Consider the following 12,500-nt stretch of genomic DNA (forward strand, 5'->3'; position numbering starts at 1 on the left):
TGTAGCTATAACACCCCTCCCCCATAATATGCATGTGCATCTTCTTCCATAGGAATAGAACCCAACATTTTTGGAAAGCATATGGACTGCAGAATAAAAATTAACTCCTTTGCAGCTACAGAGCATAATGAGACAATGATAGTCGCTAAATAAGAAGAGTAACAAAGGTAAGGAAATCTGGAGAGAATCAGCTTGAAGAAGCAAAAAATGAAGTTGGTAGTATGGAGGGCCCAGTAGGTAAAGAGGGAGTGAATTATGTGAAGAGGGCAGAACTTCATTTGGGAAATCTGATGAAAAACCACCAGGGATTTGGCCATATCTGAAGTCTCCTTTTAAAAGAGCTCAAGTGAGGGGGCTAGCTCAAGTCTGGAGGGGAGAAATAGCAGAGGGAAATTTCTGAGTGTGTCTTGTTTTATCCTGTTAGTGGCTCCGTTCCTTCCTTACCAGAACATGTTTCTCTCCCAAGGAGAACTCAAGGAACTAAGTCGAGTTTCTGTCTTGGCCCTCAACCTCGTGGCTCCCCTCTTGCTGAAATAGACTTCTATCTCCCCTTACTGAGTACAAATCTTGTTCTTAGACACTGACATTCAGCAGTGTCTGGGACGTCTGTTTTGAACACGATCTTTGGCTTTCCCCTGGTAAGCAGGATCACTTACCCTTCCCAGCCAGGATGGCTAGAGAGAGAGTGGTTACTTTGTCGCAGGCTAGGTCTTTATTAGGTGGGTATTACTGACTCAAGCCTATATACACAGATGCTTTGATTGCCCTAATTTTCAAAAAAAAAAGTTCTCCTCCTATACTTGAGGACGTCTATCGTAAATCTCAAGTACAATCTTCTGCCTCAAGTGTCTTCAGGTTGTTTTTCTAACTTAAAATTTTTTCAAGAAATGGCTGCCCCCCCCTTTTTTCTGGCATGAGTTTTGAGTTAAACAAAACAAAACAAAACCGAGATGAGCACCTCGCATCGGTCCTCCAGGTAGCCCCCAGACAGGTTAGAACAGACCTATACGATAATTTGAGAACAAGGACTGTTCTGCTTTCTTTGGAATCAGGCACCAGGTTCCCACACTGGGAACACACACTTCTGTCTTTAAGTCTGCTGCTGAGCCAGAGGGGGAGTGGGGCAAGAGCAAGTAAACATGCCACAGAGATTCCTACCATTTTTTGGTTGACTTTTTCTTGAGTCAGCTTTCATTGGTTGCTGTAAACTTTGGACTACCTTCCAGAATTCTCATGAAATTAGCTTTCACATTTTCTGCTTGTTTCTAAATGTTTTTGTCAAGGGACAGGAACTTAGAGCTGCCTGCTCTGCTTTCTTGCCCCAAATGTTTTTATAGAGCATCTCAAACTCTTCCAAAGAAATTCTGCAATATTAATTCACAAAACACGTGAACATAACTGAAAAATCCTTCCCCTTCTGCAGGCTGAGGGACAATATCTTTAGGTTAATAAAAACTTTTGTGCTTTTGTTGATGTGTTGTTGATATTGATGTTTGCTGATGTGTTTAAGACAACAGAAACCTTCAAAACAAATATCGAAGAACCTTTGGAATTTGGGGGATAAAGGAAGAAAAAAGAAAAAGAAAAATCAGGTAAAACATAGTAGAGAAATAAGTTAGGGCTCAACAGATTGTTTTGTAAGCTAACACATGGCTCTTCTTTTTAGAGAACAATTATGTATTAACTCAACATCAGCCTAGCTAATAATCTAGGTACCCAGCCTGAACACAATTGGGGCAAACAGTTTTAATTTACTCATTCAGCTAATATGTATCAGACACTAACCGAGGGGTTATGCATGTGACGGACATCATGCCCCAAAATTGCTCTGAATGAAAGAGGTGGCAGTTCTCAAGAAAGACATGACTGTAGAATCCTTTGTATTCCCTGAAAGAGGTGTGAGTCAGTTCTTTATGGCTCCTGTAACAAATTACTGTGTACTTAGTGGATTAAACAATACAAATTTCTTATCTTACAGTTCTGTAGTTCAGAAGTCTAATTCAGGGCACACTGGGTTAAAATCAAGTTGTTTGCAGTGCTGCGGTCCTTTCTGGAGAATCTGCTTCCTCGCTCTTTCCAGCTTCTAGGTTTCCTGCAGCTTTGGGCTCATAGCCTTCTTCTTCCATCTCCAAAGCCTGCAGTGAAGGACCAATTTCTTCTTATGTCACATCTCTCCAAGCCTTCTGTCATTGCAAAACTCTGATACAGCCAGAGTCAGAGTCTCCACTCTTAAGGACTCATGTGATTAGATTGGGCTCACCCGGATGATCTCCCCATCTCAAGGTTGTAAACTTGATCACATCTGCACAGTCCTTTTTGCCATCATGGTAATATATTCACAGGTTCCCCCTGTACTGATTGCTCATGTCAGGGGAGGACTCTAACGACTTGGCGGGTAGCAAAGATCATCGTTATTGCCAACCACCAGAAATAGAAGTCTAGACAAGTCTGCTCACTGCATCTTGCTATAAGAGTCACCAGGGAAAACACAACACAGTCAAGCACAGGGTGGAGCAACACTTTACTTACATAGCGAAGAGACAGAGCAAGGTCAGCTTTAATATGAGTGTCAGTCCCCCATGTCTAGCAGGTCCCCACAGCAGCTATGCACACCCCTCTCATGCCACAGTGGGAGGACCACAACCCCTTTCCCGTGGGGTCTGAAATACTGGAAGTTGGGAGCATGCCTGAGGGTCACTGATGCATGTGCTTAAGCAGAACAAAGGAATACACATTATGAAACAGGGAAATAGATTCCCACATAAGGCAATAAGCCTGGCACAGACTGTGTGGGCTCTTTATTTCTTGGTAAGGATGTGTTCCAGGCACAAGGCCCATTCTTATCTGACCAAGCAGGGGCTGAAAGACTGTGCACACGAGACTGCCTTTCTCAAGAATCCACCCCAAATCTACTGAAACAATAGATAAAGCATGTCAAATCCTAGTCTACCTCAAATTTGGAAGCATAACTGGGTCCAGTGGGTTCCCTGAACAACCTGTGCAGATGCAGTTCACTGGAAGAGACTTTCTGTCCTTTCGAGAGAGCACTTTACCAGGTTCACTAAGAGAACTACACCCAGGAGTATGACCAGTCCTCCCTGGAGCCTGGTCCTCAACTAGGAACCTCAAATGCCAGGGCTGAACCAGCTGAAGAGGTCAAAGAATGAGTCTAGGTATGACACCTAAAACACGAGCAAAAAAAAAAAAAAAAAAAAGCAAAAGTAAACCCTACAGAATTCGAACCTGCCAGTCCACAACCACAAGAATAATTCCAAGAAATAAATGTCTTTATGTGTGAAAATAAGAGCTAGGGCAAGGTTGAAGATAAGGTTCATCTCCTATGTGAGGCCGCTCCTTCAAGACTAGGAAAGCGCTGTTTTATGTAATGTATAGAAAAAACACAGAGTAGAAAAATGAGGAAACAGAGGAATATGTTCTAAAGGAGAAAACAAGCTAAAACCTCGGGGGGTGGCGGGCAGACCCAGTAAAAAGGAGATAAGTAATTTACCTGAGTTTAAAGTAATAGTCATAAAGATGATCAGCAAACTTGGGAGAAGAATGGATGAACACAATGAAAACCTCAACAAAGACATAGAAAATATAAGAAAGCACCAAACAGAAGTCATAGAGTTGAAGAATACAATAACGGAACCGAAAAATACACTAGAGGCATTCCACAGCCGATTCTTTTCCTGGAGCTCATAGTCTCTTGCTCCCTCTGGTGTTCATCTGTGGTGCTGCAGGTTCTGTGGAGCTGCAACAAGTTGCCAGACTCTCCGGTGATCCCTGTGGCCCCAGGCCTCCGAAGTATGATGGTTCCGTGTCAGTGCTCGTAATCACGTGAGACAGAAACTAGTCCCTTGGGCAGCCTCCCCTGCAATCCCCGAAAACCAAAATGTTGGGCCTGTGTTCCATTCTTTCCTTTCCTTCCCAAGAGGGAAACAATAAATTGGGCATTTTCTCCTGATCTTGCTGGGCTCTGTCAGCTTGGAGGAAAGTCTACAGTGGGTAGAATGCAATGGTTTTATTTATTCGTTTCAACGTAGCCATTCTTGGCTTTGCAGTACTTGGGGTACTGCAACTTCTCAACTGGTTGGAGCTCTCAGAAAAGCTTTTTGGACCATATATTGATGTTAAGTTTGTGTCTCTGTCAGGAAACAAGACTTTCTATTTTGCCATCTTGCTGATGTCACCCCTTGCCAGCATTATAATTAATTTAAAGCTCTAGAATTTATACTTGCTATTCATTTGAGGAGGCTGCTTCTGATGGTAACATAATCTGGGGAGGTTTTGTTACTTTCTTCTATATGGATTTCATTTTAAGCAATAAGTTAATGCTCCTTAGTATTCAAACATTTCTAACTCTTGGCTATGCCTCCATCAGTTCCTTTCTGCTGATTATCAGGGATGGTCATCTGACTGAACACTGGCATGTTCACTGACAATTGTGATAACTTCTATCTACAGGAGAGGAGGTTGGGTGTGAGATCCACAATGAAAAACTGAACGCATAATACATGAGAATTTTTTACCTTTTACTTCAAGATTTATAGGAAAGAAAAGATTCAAGAAGTCCAATTCATCAAAAGCTGGAAATATAAAAAGAAATCCATAGCCAGTTACATCATAGTGAAACTCTAAAAGAAAAAGAGGAGAGCAAGAAGAAGGAGAAGGAGGAGGGGGGAGAGGAGGAGGGGGGGAGGGGGAGGGGGAAAAAAGAAAGGATCACAATGGGTTAGAGACTAATGACAATCCTCAAAACATAGAAAAGAGATTGCCTGCAAAAGTGACACTGTTAGCTACAAAATAGCTTATTAGAATTTTCAAATTGAAGAAATAAAATTACTCTTCAACTAAAATTTTATTTAGTGTATCTATTTTTGAAGACCATTAGTGACATAAAGATACCAGAAGACAAAAGAAAATTTGAGAGTTTATCCCACAAGTGATCCTCAATAAAGGAGAGCTCAAGAATATACTATAGAAAGAAGGAAATTTTCACAGATATATTCTTCAGCAAATATTTTCAGAGACACTGTTCTGGACTTTTTGGACCAATCAGTAAACAAAAATGACAAAGAATTTACATTCTATTAGACTTGCAATGCAAATCATGGTGAGAAAACGCATAGACAAGTATCAAGGAGAACTGCCTATTGCTGGTTGTTCAACCCGAGTGTAGTGCAGAAGGCATCCACTTAATTAAGAAGGGGGCTGCAAGCACAGTGTCGGAGCCCCAGTGAGATGAAGAGGGTAGCTCAGCATGAGGTGTTGAAGCCTAATCAGCAGGAGGGATGTGTCTGTGGAAGCAGGAGCCCAGCCAGTGGTGTCAGATCCTGAGCAGGGTGAGGAGAACATCCGTATAGTACAAAGAGATGGCAATGGAAAAGAATTTATGAAGAGGATTTTGGAGTGAGCTGTTGGTATGCTGTTATTTCTGCACATTCCCTACACAGGATGCAGATTGCGGTGTCTCTGCCCTTTTACTAAATCTGCACAAGAGAGGTTCCAGCAAGGCCAGGCAATGGCATCAAAATATGGGAGACACGGTGGAGAGGGGCATGGGCCATATAAAGGCAAGAGATGGGCAGCTTGACTGCCTAAAGTTGCTCTTTTCTTGGGATTGGCCTGTGGCTCCAGAGCTTATCAGGGACAACCAGGCATCAGCATTTCCCACAAAACATGTGCGGGAAGCAGGAGAGAGGGAGCAATGTCAGGGGATCAACTTAAAGCCGGTTCAAGTGGGCTGAGTGGAGAAAAGAAAGCAGCTTAGGAAAAAAGAAGCAGGAGGAAAATTTGAGTTTCAGAGCTGCTGAAAAGGAAGTCACAAGGAAGGAAGTGGAAGAGAATACGTCATCATCAGGGGAAATGCAAAAGAGAACCCACAATCTTGTGTGTTGTTCAAAGAAGAATTATTCATATTTAAAATCTGAACAACCAGAGAGGGTCACACTAATGACATCACCATTTAAGTAAGAATTTTATTGTACCCCCGTCCCCTTAATCTCACCTCGCTCTGCCTTAATTCATCCCTCCACTACACTCAAACTTGGAAGGGTCAAAGCCTTAGTTAACAAGATGGCAGGGGAAGGGTAAGAGTTCAGGGAAGCAAAGAGAGATGAAATATTTTCCCTTGCATTTATTCAAGTAGCCATGACTCAACATCCCCAGTGGGTGAAGGGAGAAGTTTTATCTTTATGTCAAGTTTGCATTTTAGAGTGTTACATGGAGCTTAGCACTTTAATTTTGGGACTGAGATGGTATTAGTCAGGATAAGTCATAAAACTTCATATGGAGGTAGGAAAAGAATGCATCCAGTGAATAAAAATAAAATGATAATGGAAGACTTAAATATATCTTCTGTATTATTCTATCCCAGAGATTGGTCATTTTCATGTCATAGAATTTGGAGAGGTCCAATTGATAACGTTATATGGCTATCGGTTAATCAGTTTTGTTATTATTACTATCATACCAAAAAATGACATCTCAGATATCTAAGAGGCAGTGCTCCATTTGCGTTATTCCAAACACATGGCAGATACAACAATGTTTATAATGTAAAGCTACTTGACATTTTCAATTTCTGAGTATTGGTGTAAATATAATTTCTGTTTAGAGATGGCAAATAAAATAAAAAGCCACGAATTTCACGTGTCCCAATTACTTGCACTTTTGGAATAATATCTTGTTCTAGCCAATAACTCCCACTTATTTGTCTTTAACATACATAAACTGTTTTTAACAACAGTTAAAACAACAAACTGTCTTTAACAACATAAAAACTGTTTAAAACTAGAGCAGAAAGTAGATACTTCCTGGTCTATTGTCAGCTGTTCCCTATTTGCATTTGTGCTATATATTTTGAGACATGGATGTGTATTTTTTTCTCATTTTATGTCCCTATTCAAATTTAAATAGAGATGTGTAGCAATGTAGAAAGTAGTTATAGCCAGGATCCCCACAACCATCACCCCAAAGATCTAAGAGGGTCTGAAAAGGATCTGAAGAGAAATGTAGCATGGAGGAAGAGGTTTTGTAAAAGAAGCATATTGGACTAGACTTTGAAACAAGAGTGAAAGAACTTCCCTAATTAAGAGAAAATGATTCACCCAAATATGGAGGAAGAGAGGAACATCCCAAGTACCTACAGGCATTTTGACATGCAGACCCGTTACTGGCATTGACCAAGACAAATGACAAGAGTTCACCAACGAAAGAGTTCATTAGAAAAGATACTCTTAACATTAGAAAAACTCCTGAGACTATGGCATAAACCATCCCATGACATGGATGCTACAGAGCTTCCAGCTAAAGGAACCAGGTAGGTAGAAACAGAAGCAGGGTTAGCATTACTTTCCTCCCTCTTTTCCTGGGACCTGCATTGGATCCTGTAAGCTTGGCAAGAACCTGAGTGAATAAGAAGACAACAAATGGCTACCTTCAGGATCAGGAGAGTCAGGAATTTCTTTAGGCAATATAAATATTGGGTTGGCCAAAAAGTTCATTTGGTTTTCCCTAAGATGTCTCTAGTAGCGCTTAGTTGTCTTTAGCTTCATTCGAAACAATTTTGTTAGATTGTATTGTGACAGCTGTCAGCGTGTATTTGTATTTAAAGAAAAACTTATCAAAACTGGTGAATTTTTGTGTAGCCATTTTAATATTGAAGATGGAAGAAAAAAAGCAACATTTTTGGCATATTATGCTTTATTATTTCAAGAAAGGTTAAAAACGCAACTGAAACACGCGAAAAAGATTTGTGCAGTGTATGGAGAAGGTGCTGTGACTGATCGAGCATGTCAAAAGTGGTTTGCGAAGTTTCGTGCTGGAGATTTCTCACTGGATGATGCTCCACAGTCGGGTAGACCAGTTGAAGTTGATAGCAGTCAAATTGAGACATTAATTGAGAACAATCAACATTACACCACGCAGGAGATAGCCGACATACTCAAAATATCCAAATCAAGTGTTGAAAATCATTTGCACCAGCTTGGTTATGTCCATCGCTTTGATGTTTGGGTTCCACATAAGTTAAGCAAAAAAACCTTCTTGACCATATTTCCACATGCAAGTCTCTACTTAAACGTAATAAAAACGTTCTGTTTTTAAAACAAATTGTCACAGGTGATGAAAAGTGGATACTGTACAATAATGTGGAACGGAAGAGATTGTGGGGCAAGCGAAATGAACCACCACCAACCACACCAAAGGCCAGTCTTCATCCAAAGGAGGTGATGTTGTGTATATGGTGGGATTGGAAGGGAGTCTTCTATTATGAGCTCCTTCCAGAAAACCAAATGATTAATTCCAAAAAGTACTGCTCCCAGTTAGACCAACTGAAAGAGACATTCAATGAAAAGCATCCAGTATTAGTCAATAGAAAATGCATAATCTTCCATCAGGATAACACAAGACTGCATGTTTCTTTGATGACCAGGCAAAAACTGTTACAGCTTGGCTGGGAAGTTCTGATTCATCCTCATATCCACCAGACATTACACCTTTGGATTTCCATTTATTCCTTCACAAAATTTTCTTAAGGGAAAAAATTTCAATTCCCTGGAAGACTGTAAAAGGCACCTGGAACAGTTCTTTGCTCAAAAAGATAAAAAATTTTGGGAAGATGGAATTATGAAGTTGCCTGGAAAATGGCAGAAGGTAGTGGGACAAAACGGTGAATACGTTGTTCAATAAAGTTCTTGGTGAAAATGAAAAATGTGTCTTTTATTTTTACTTAAAGACTGAAGGAAATATTTGGCCAACTCAATAATTAGTCTATGCATATGTCAGGTTTTGGAGTGTAGCTCCACTGTCAGCACTTCCTTATGGATACAGTGACCGCTAGATGGAAGATATTAATGAAAGATGGGGCACATCCATACTGAATACTGTAACAGCAAAAACCATAAGATGGTTACTGAAAAGGAGTCATGGATTCCAGAAAAAAAAGTCGAGATCATATAAGAATGGAAGTATCAAGAATGGGCCTTAGAGAATGAAGAAGAAGAGAAATCACGGATGTGTGAACCAGGCATGGAAGTGGGAATTCCTCTATGAGAAAAAGTGTATGGCCTTTCTAATTGAGGGGGCTTTAAAATACTCATGAAGGGAAGTAGTGACAGCAAAGGCTGAAAATTTGGAGTTGAAAATATAAAAAATCTGAGCGTGTTATGGGCTGAATTTTGTCCCTCCAAATTCATATGTTGAAAGCCTAGCACGCGGTACCTCAGAACATGACTGTATTTGGAGACAGGGCCTTTAAGGAGGTGGTTAGGTTACAATGAGGTCATTAGAGTGGGCCCTAATCCAAACTGACTGGTGTCCTTATAAGAAGGGACAATTAGGGCACAAAGAGAGAGATACCGGACATGTGCCCAGAGGAAAGACCATGTGAGGACACAGCAAGAAGGTGACCATCTGCAAGTCAAGGGGCCTGAGAAGAAACCAGACCTGCCGACGCCTTGATTTTGAACTTGTAGCCTCCCGAACTGTGAGAAAAATTTCTGTTGTTTAAGCCACCCAGTCTGTGGTATTTTGTTATGGCATCTCTAGCAAATTAATACAGAGCAGAAGGGTTACATTATCAAAATGCAATATTTAAGAGGCTGTTTTTAGCTGAGAGAATGAGGAAGTTTGAGAGTATGGGAACGGGGCCTTTGTTTATCCTGTCAGCTCCTGAGGTCGGGGTTGCCCAATTGCCTCTGACTCCCCAAACCTGGCACAGAACACGTCCTCAATAATTATGAGTAGAATGAATGATGGAATGAAAAGGAAGAGGGAGATTCAAGAGAGGTTCTGTAAAAAATAATCTAGTGTAGTAGTTCTCAGGCTTTCTGGTGTCAGGACTCATCACACTCTTAAAAACTTTATAATGAAACCCAAAGACCTTTGTGAACTTTATCTGTCAATATTTATTATGTTAAGATTTAAAATGTTTATTTGATTTTTAAAATAACATGATCAACCTATCAGATGTCATCATAAGTAATATAATTTTATGGAAAATAACTCTTTAATTTTAAACTCTCTTTAATGACTGGCTTAATAGAAGACAGATTTTTATATCTGCTTCCACATTCAAAATCTTGAGATATAATGTTTTGTTTCAAGCATATGAAGAAAGTTTGGCTTCATACAGATATGCTATTAGAAAAGGAAAGAGTATTTCAATAGCCTTTTCAGGTAATTGTGGACATCTTTCTTTGATTTTACACCAATACTTGACAGGCAGTACCTTCTTTAGGGTTGGTCGTAAAGTAGAATCTGACGCCTTATTGCTAACTTTGAATGGATCTTTCACCCATGTGTGATTTGGTAACAACTTGGTTATATTGGTCCACTGAGATATGTAGTTCTTCCAAATGTTGAAACGTTTCAGTATACAATATCAAACAAACAGAAAAGAACATTCATTGATACCATCACCAATCTCATCAGAAACATCTCTAAATATTGGGAAGCTGCAAATTCATGAAGTTTCCTAGATGCTAATTTTCACTTGCAGGCTAATATTTTATCATTGCAAACAAATTCTGTCAGTTATTTTCTTTGAAGTGACAGGCTGAATTTTTTTATTCTTGAGAAAATGCCTGAATGTGTCATAGTTTTGTCTGTTACTTCTTTCAAATAAAAGTGGTGTTCCCTGAAAAACAAAACAAAACAAAACCCATAACTAGAACAGTTCACAACTCAAAAGTCACCCAAGTGCTTTTCTCAGAGATAATCATTCTACTGTGGTGCACAGCTGAAAGGCTTTTTCTGCACTTCTCATTTATTCACACAAATTATTAAAAAGACATGTACTTAAGGGTGAGAGTTAGTAAATATTTTTTACTGCTCCATCAGGATATTCTTAAGTAAAATACTTTTTTTTTTTTCTGAGTGTGTGGTGGATAGACACAGTGGCTGCTGGCACAGCTTGATGTCACTGCCTTGATTCATAGCAGGCACCAGAAGGTTTATGCGCTGCTGTTTTTGCACCATCGGATTTTTTTTTCATAGCAAATAAAGTCTTGATAATTATGAAAAAATTGTTGGCCTCACAGATACCCTGAAGTGTCTCAGAACCCCCATGGGTCTGGACACCACACTTTGAGAACTGATAGTCTAAAGTATTTGTCAGGATTTGAGGGATGAAAGGTCAAGGCTTTCTTGGAAGTTTTGAACTCAGGTGCCAGGCACATGGCAGGCTGTGAATTAATGTCTGTTGAATGGACTGAAGAGTTCACAGTTCTATAAATATTTGTGTAACGAGTGAATGTGGTGATGTGGGGAAGAACATAATCTAGAGTGAAGAAAGCACACTTTTTGGAATCAGCAAAATCTGCTTTCAACATCTGGCTTTGCCATTTAGCAGTTGTGAATCTGATTCTACGGAGCCTCAGTTTCATCAGTAAAATGTGGATAATGATATATAGATTTATGGCAAAAAACTAAACTGGACTAAATGAAATTGAATGAATAGAATCTTTAATAGGATTTTTGGTACATAGAAGTGAAGAAAACATGCAGACTTACAAAGTCAGTTTGTGATATACTGAGGGGAACATCTCAGGCAACATAGGTGGAAATGTAGATTTAAATTAAGACACGTAAGTGTAGACTGCAGATATGTTTGGGAGCTATGCATTCGTCCAGCTACTATTTGGTGAGAGTCTACTATTCCAACAAAGGAGACTATGGATAGTAAAAAATCGACTGATAATTGAGGGAACGACAATCCAGATGATTAGAAAATAAGGACAGCATCGACCAGAGGTCAGGCACAATTGTTCAGTGGATACACTAGTTTCCAGGTATGAAGCTCTTTTGAGCGCGGAGCTAGAAAGGACCCTGGATATTTGGAAATATCTTGGATAACCAGTAACTCTGGACGAAGAAAACTGAAAATCCAGAAAGTAATCCGTTTCGAGGGAAAGAAATTAGATAATTCATTTACAGCCTGGCTAAGGTGGGTACCCGATGGGTACCCGAGCGCCTTCTTAGCGCAGTGGGCAGCGCGTCAGTCTCATAATCTGAAGGTCCTGAGTTCGAGCCTCAGAGAAGGCAGCTGTCTTTTCTTCGGCGTGTTCGTTTTCTTTGTTTTTGCACTCATTTACCTCTGGGACGTAGTTTCTTCTGCTGTGAAGTATCAAGAAGTGAGATTGTATGAGATTGTATCAGAGCCAGAGTCTTCCTACAATAACCGTTCGGGTCCCCAGCAGACATGCGCTCGCCGCTCCGCGCAACTGCTGTTTCCCGAGGGGTTCTGGAGACGCTCTGCCTTGAGGGCGGTGACGCTTGGAACTCCAGACTAGCCCTGAAAAACCACGCGGGGCATAAAACTTCTAGTGCCGAAATAACCACGTGCTCAAAATAGCCAATAGCGCAGAAATTGTACTTCACTAACTTCGCTGGCTGGTGCCTGCAGGGTCTACGCCCGAGGTCTTCGGCTGTGCATCTCCTTGCCCTCTTGGTCGGTAACAGCAACTTCCCAGATGACTACAGCTCAATACAGATAT

The sequence above is a fragment of the Stenella coeruleoalba genome (assembly GCF_951394435.1).
Source record: "Stenella coeruleoalba genome assembly, chromosome: 10".
Classification (NCBI taxonomy): domain Eukaryota; kingdom Metazoa; phylum Chordata; class Mammalia; order Artiodactyla; family Delphinidae; genus Stenella; species Stenella coeruleoalba.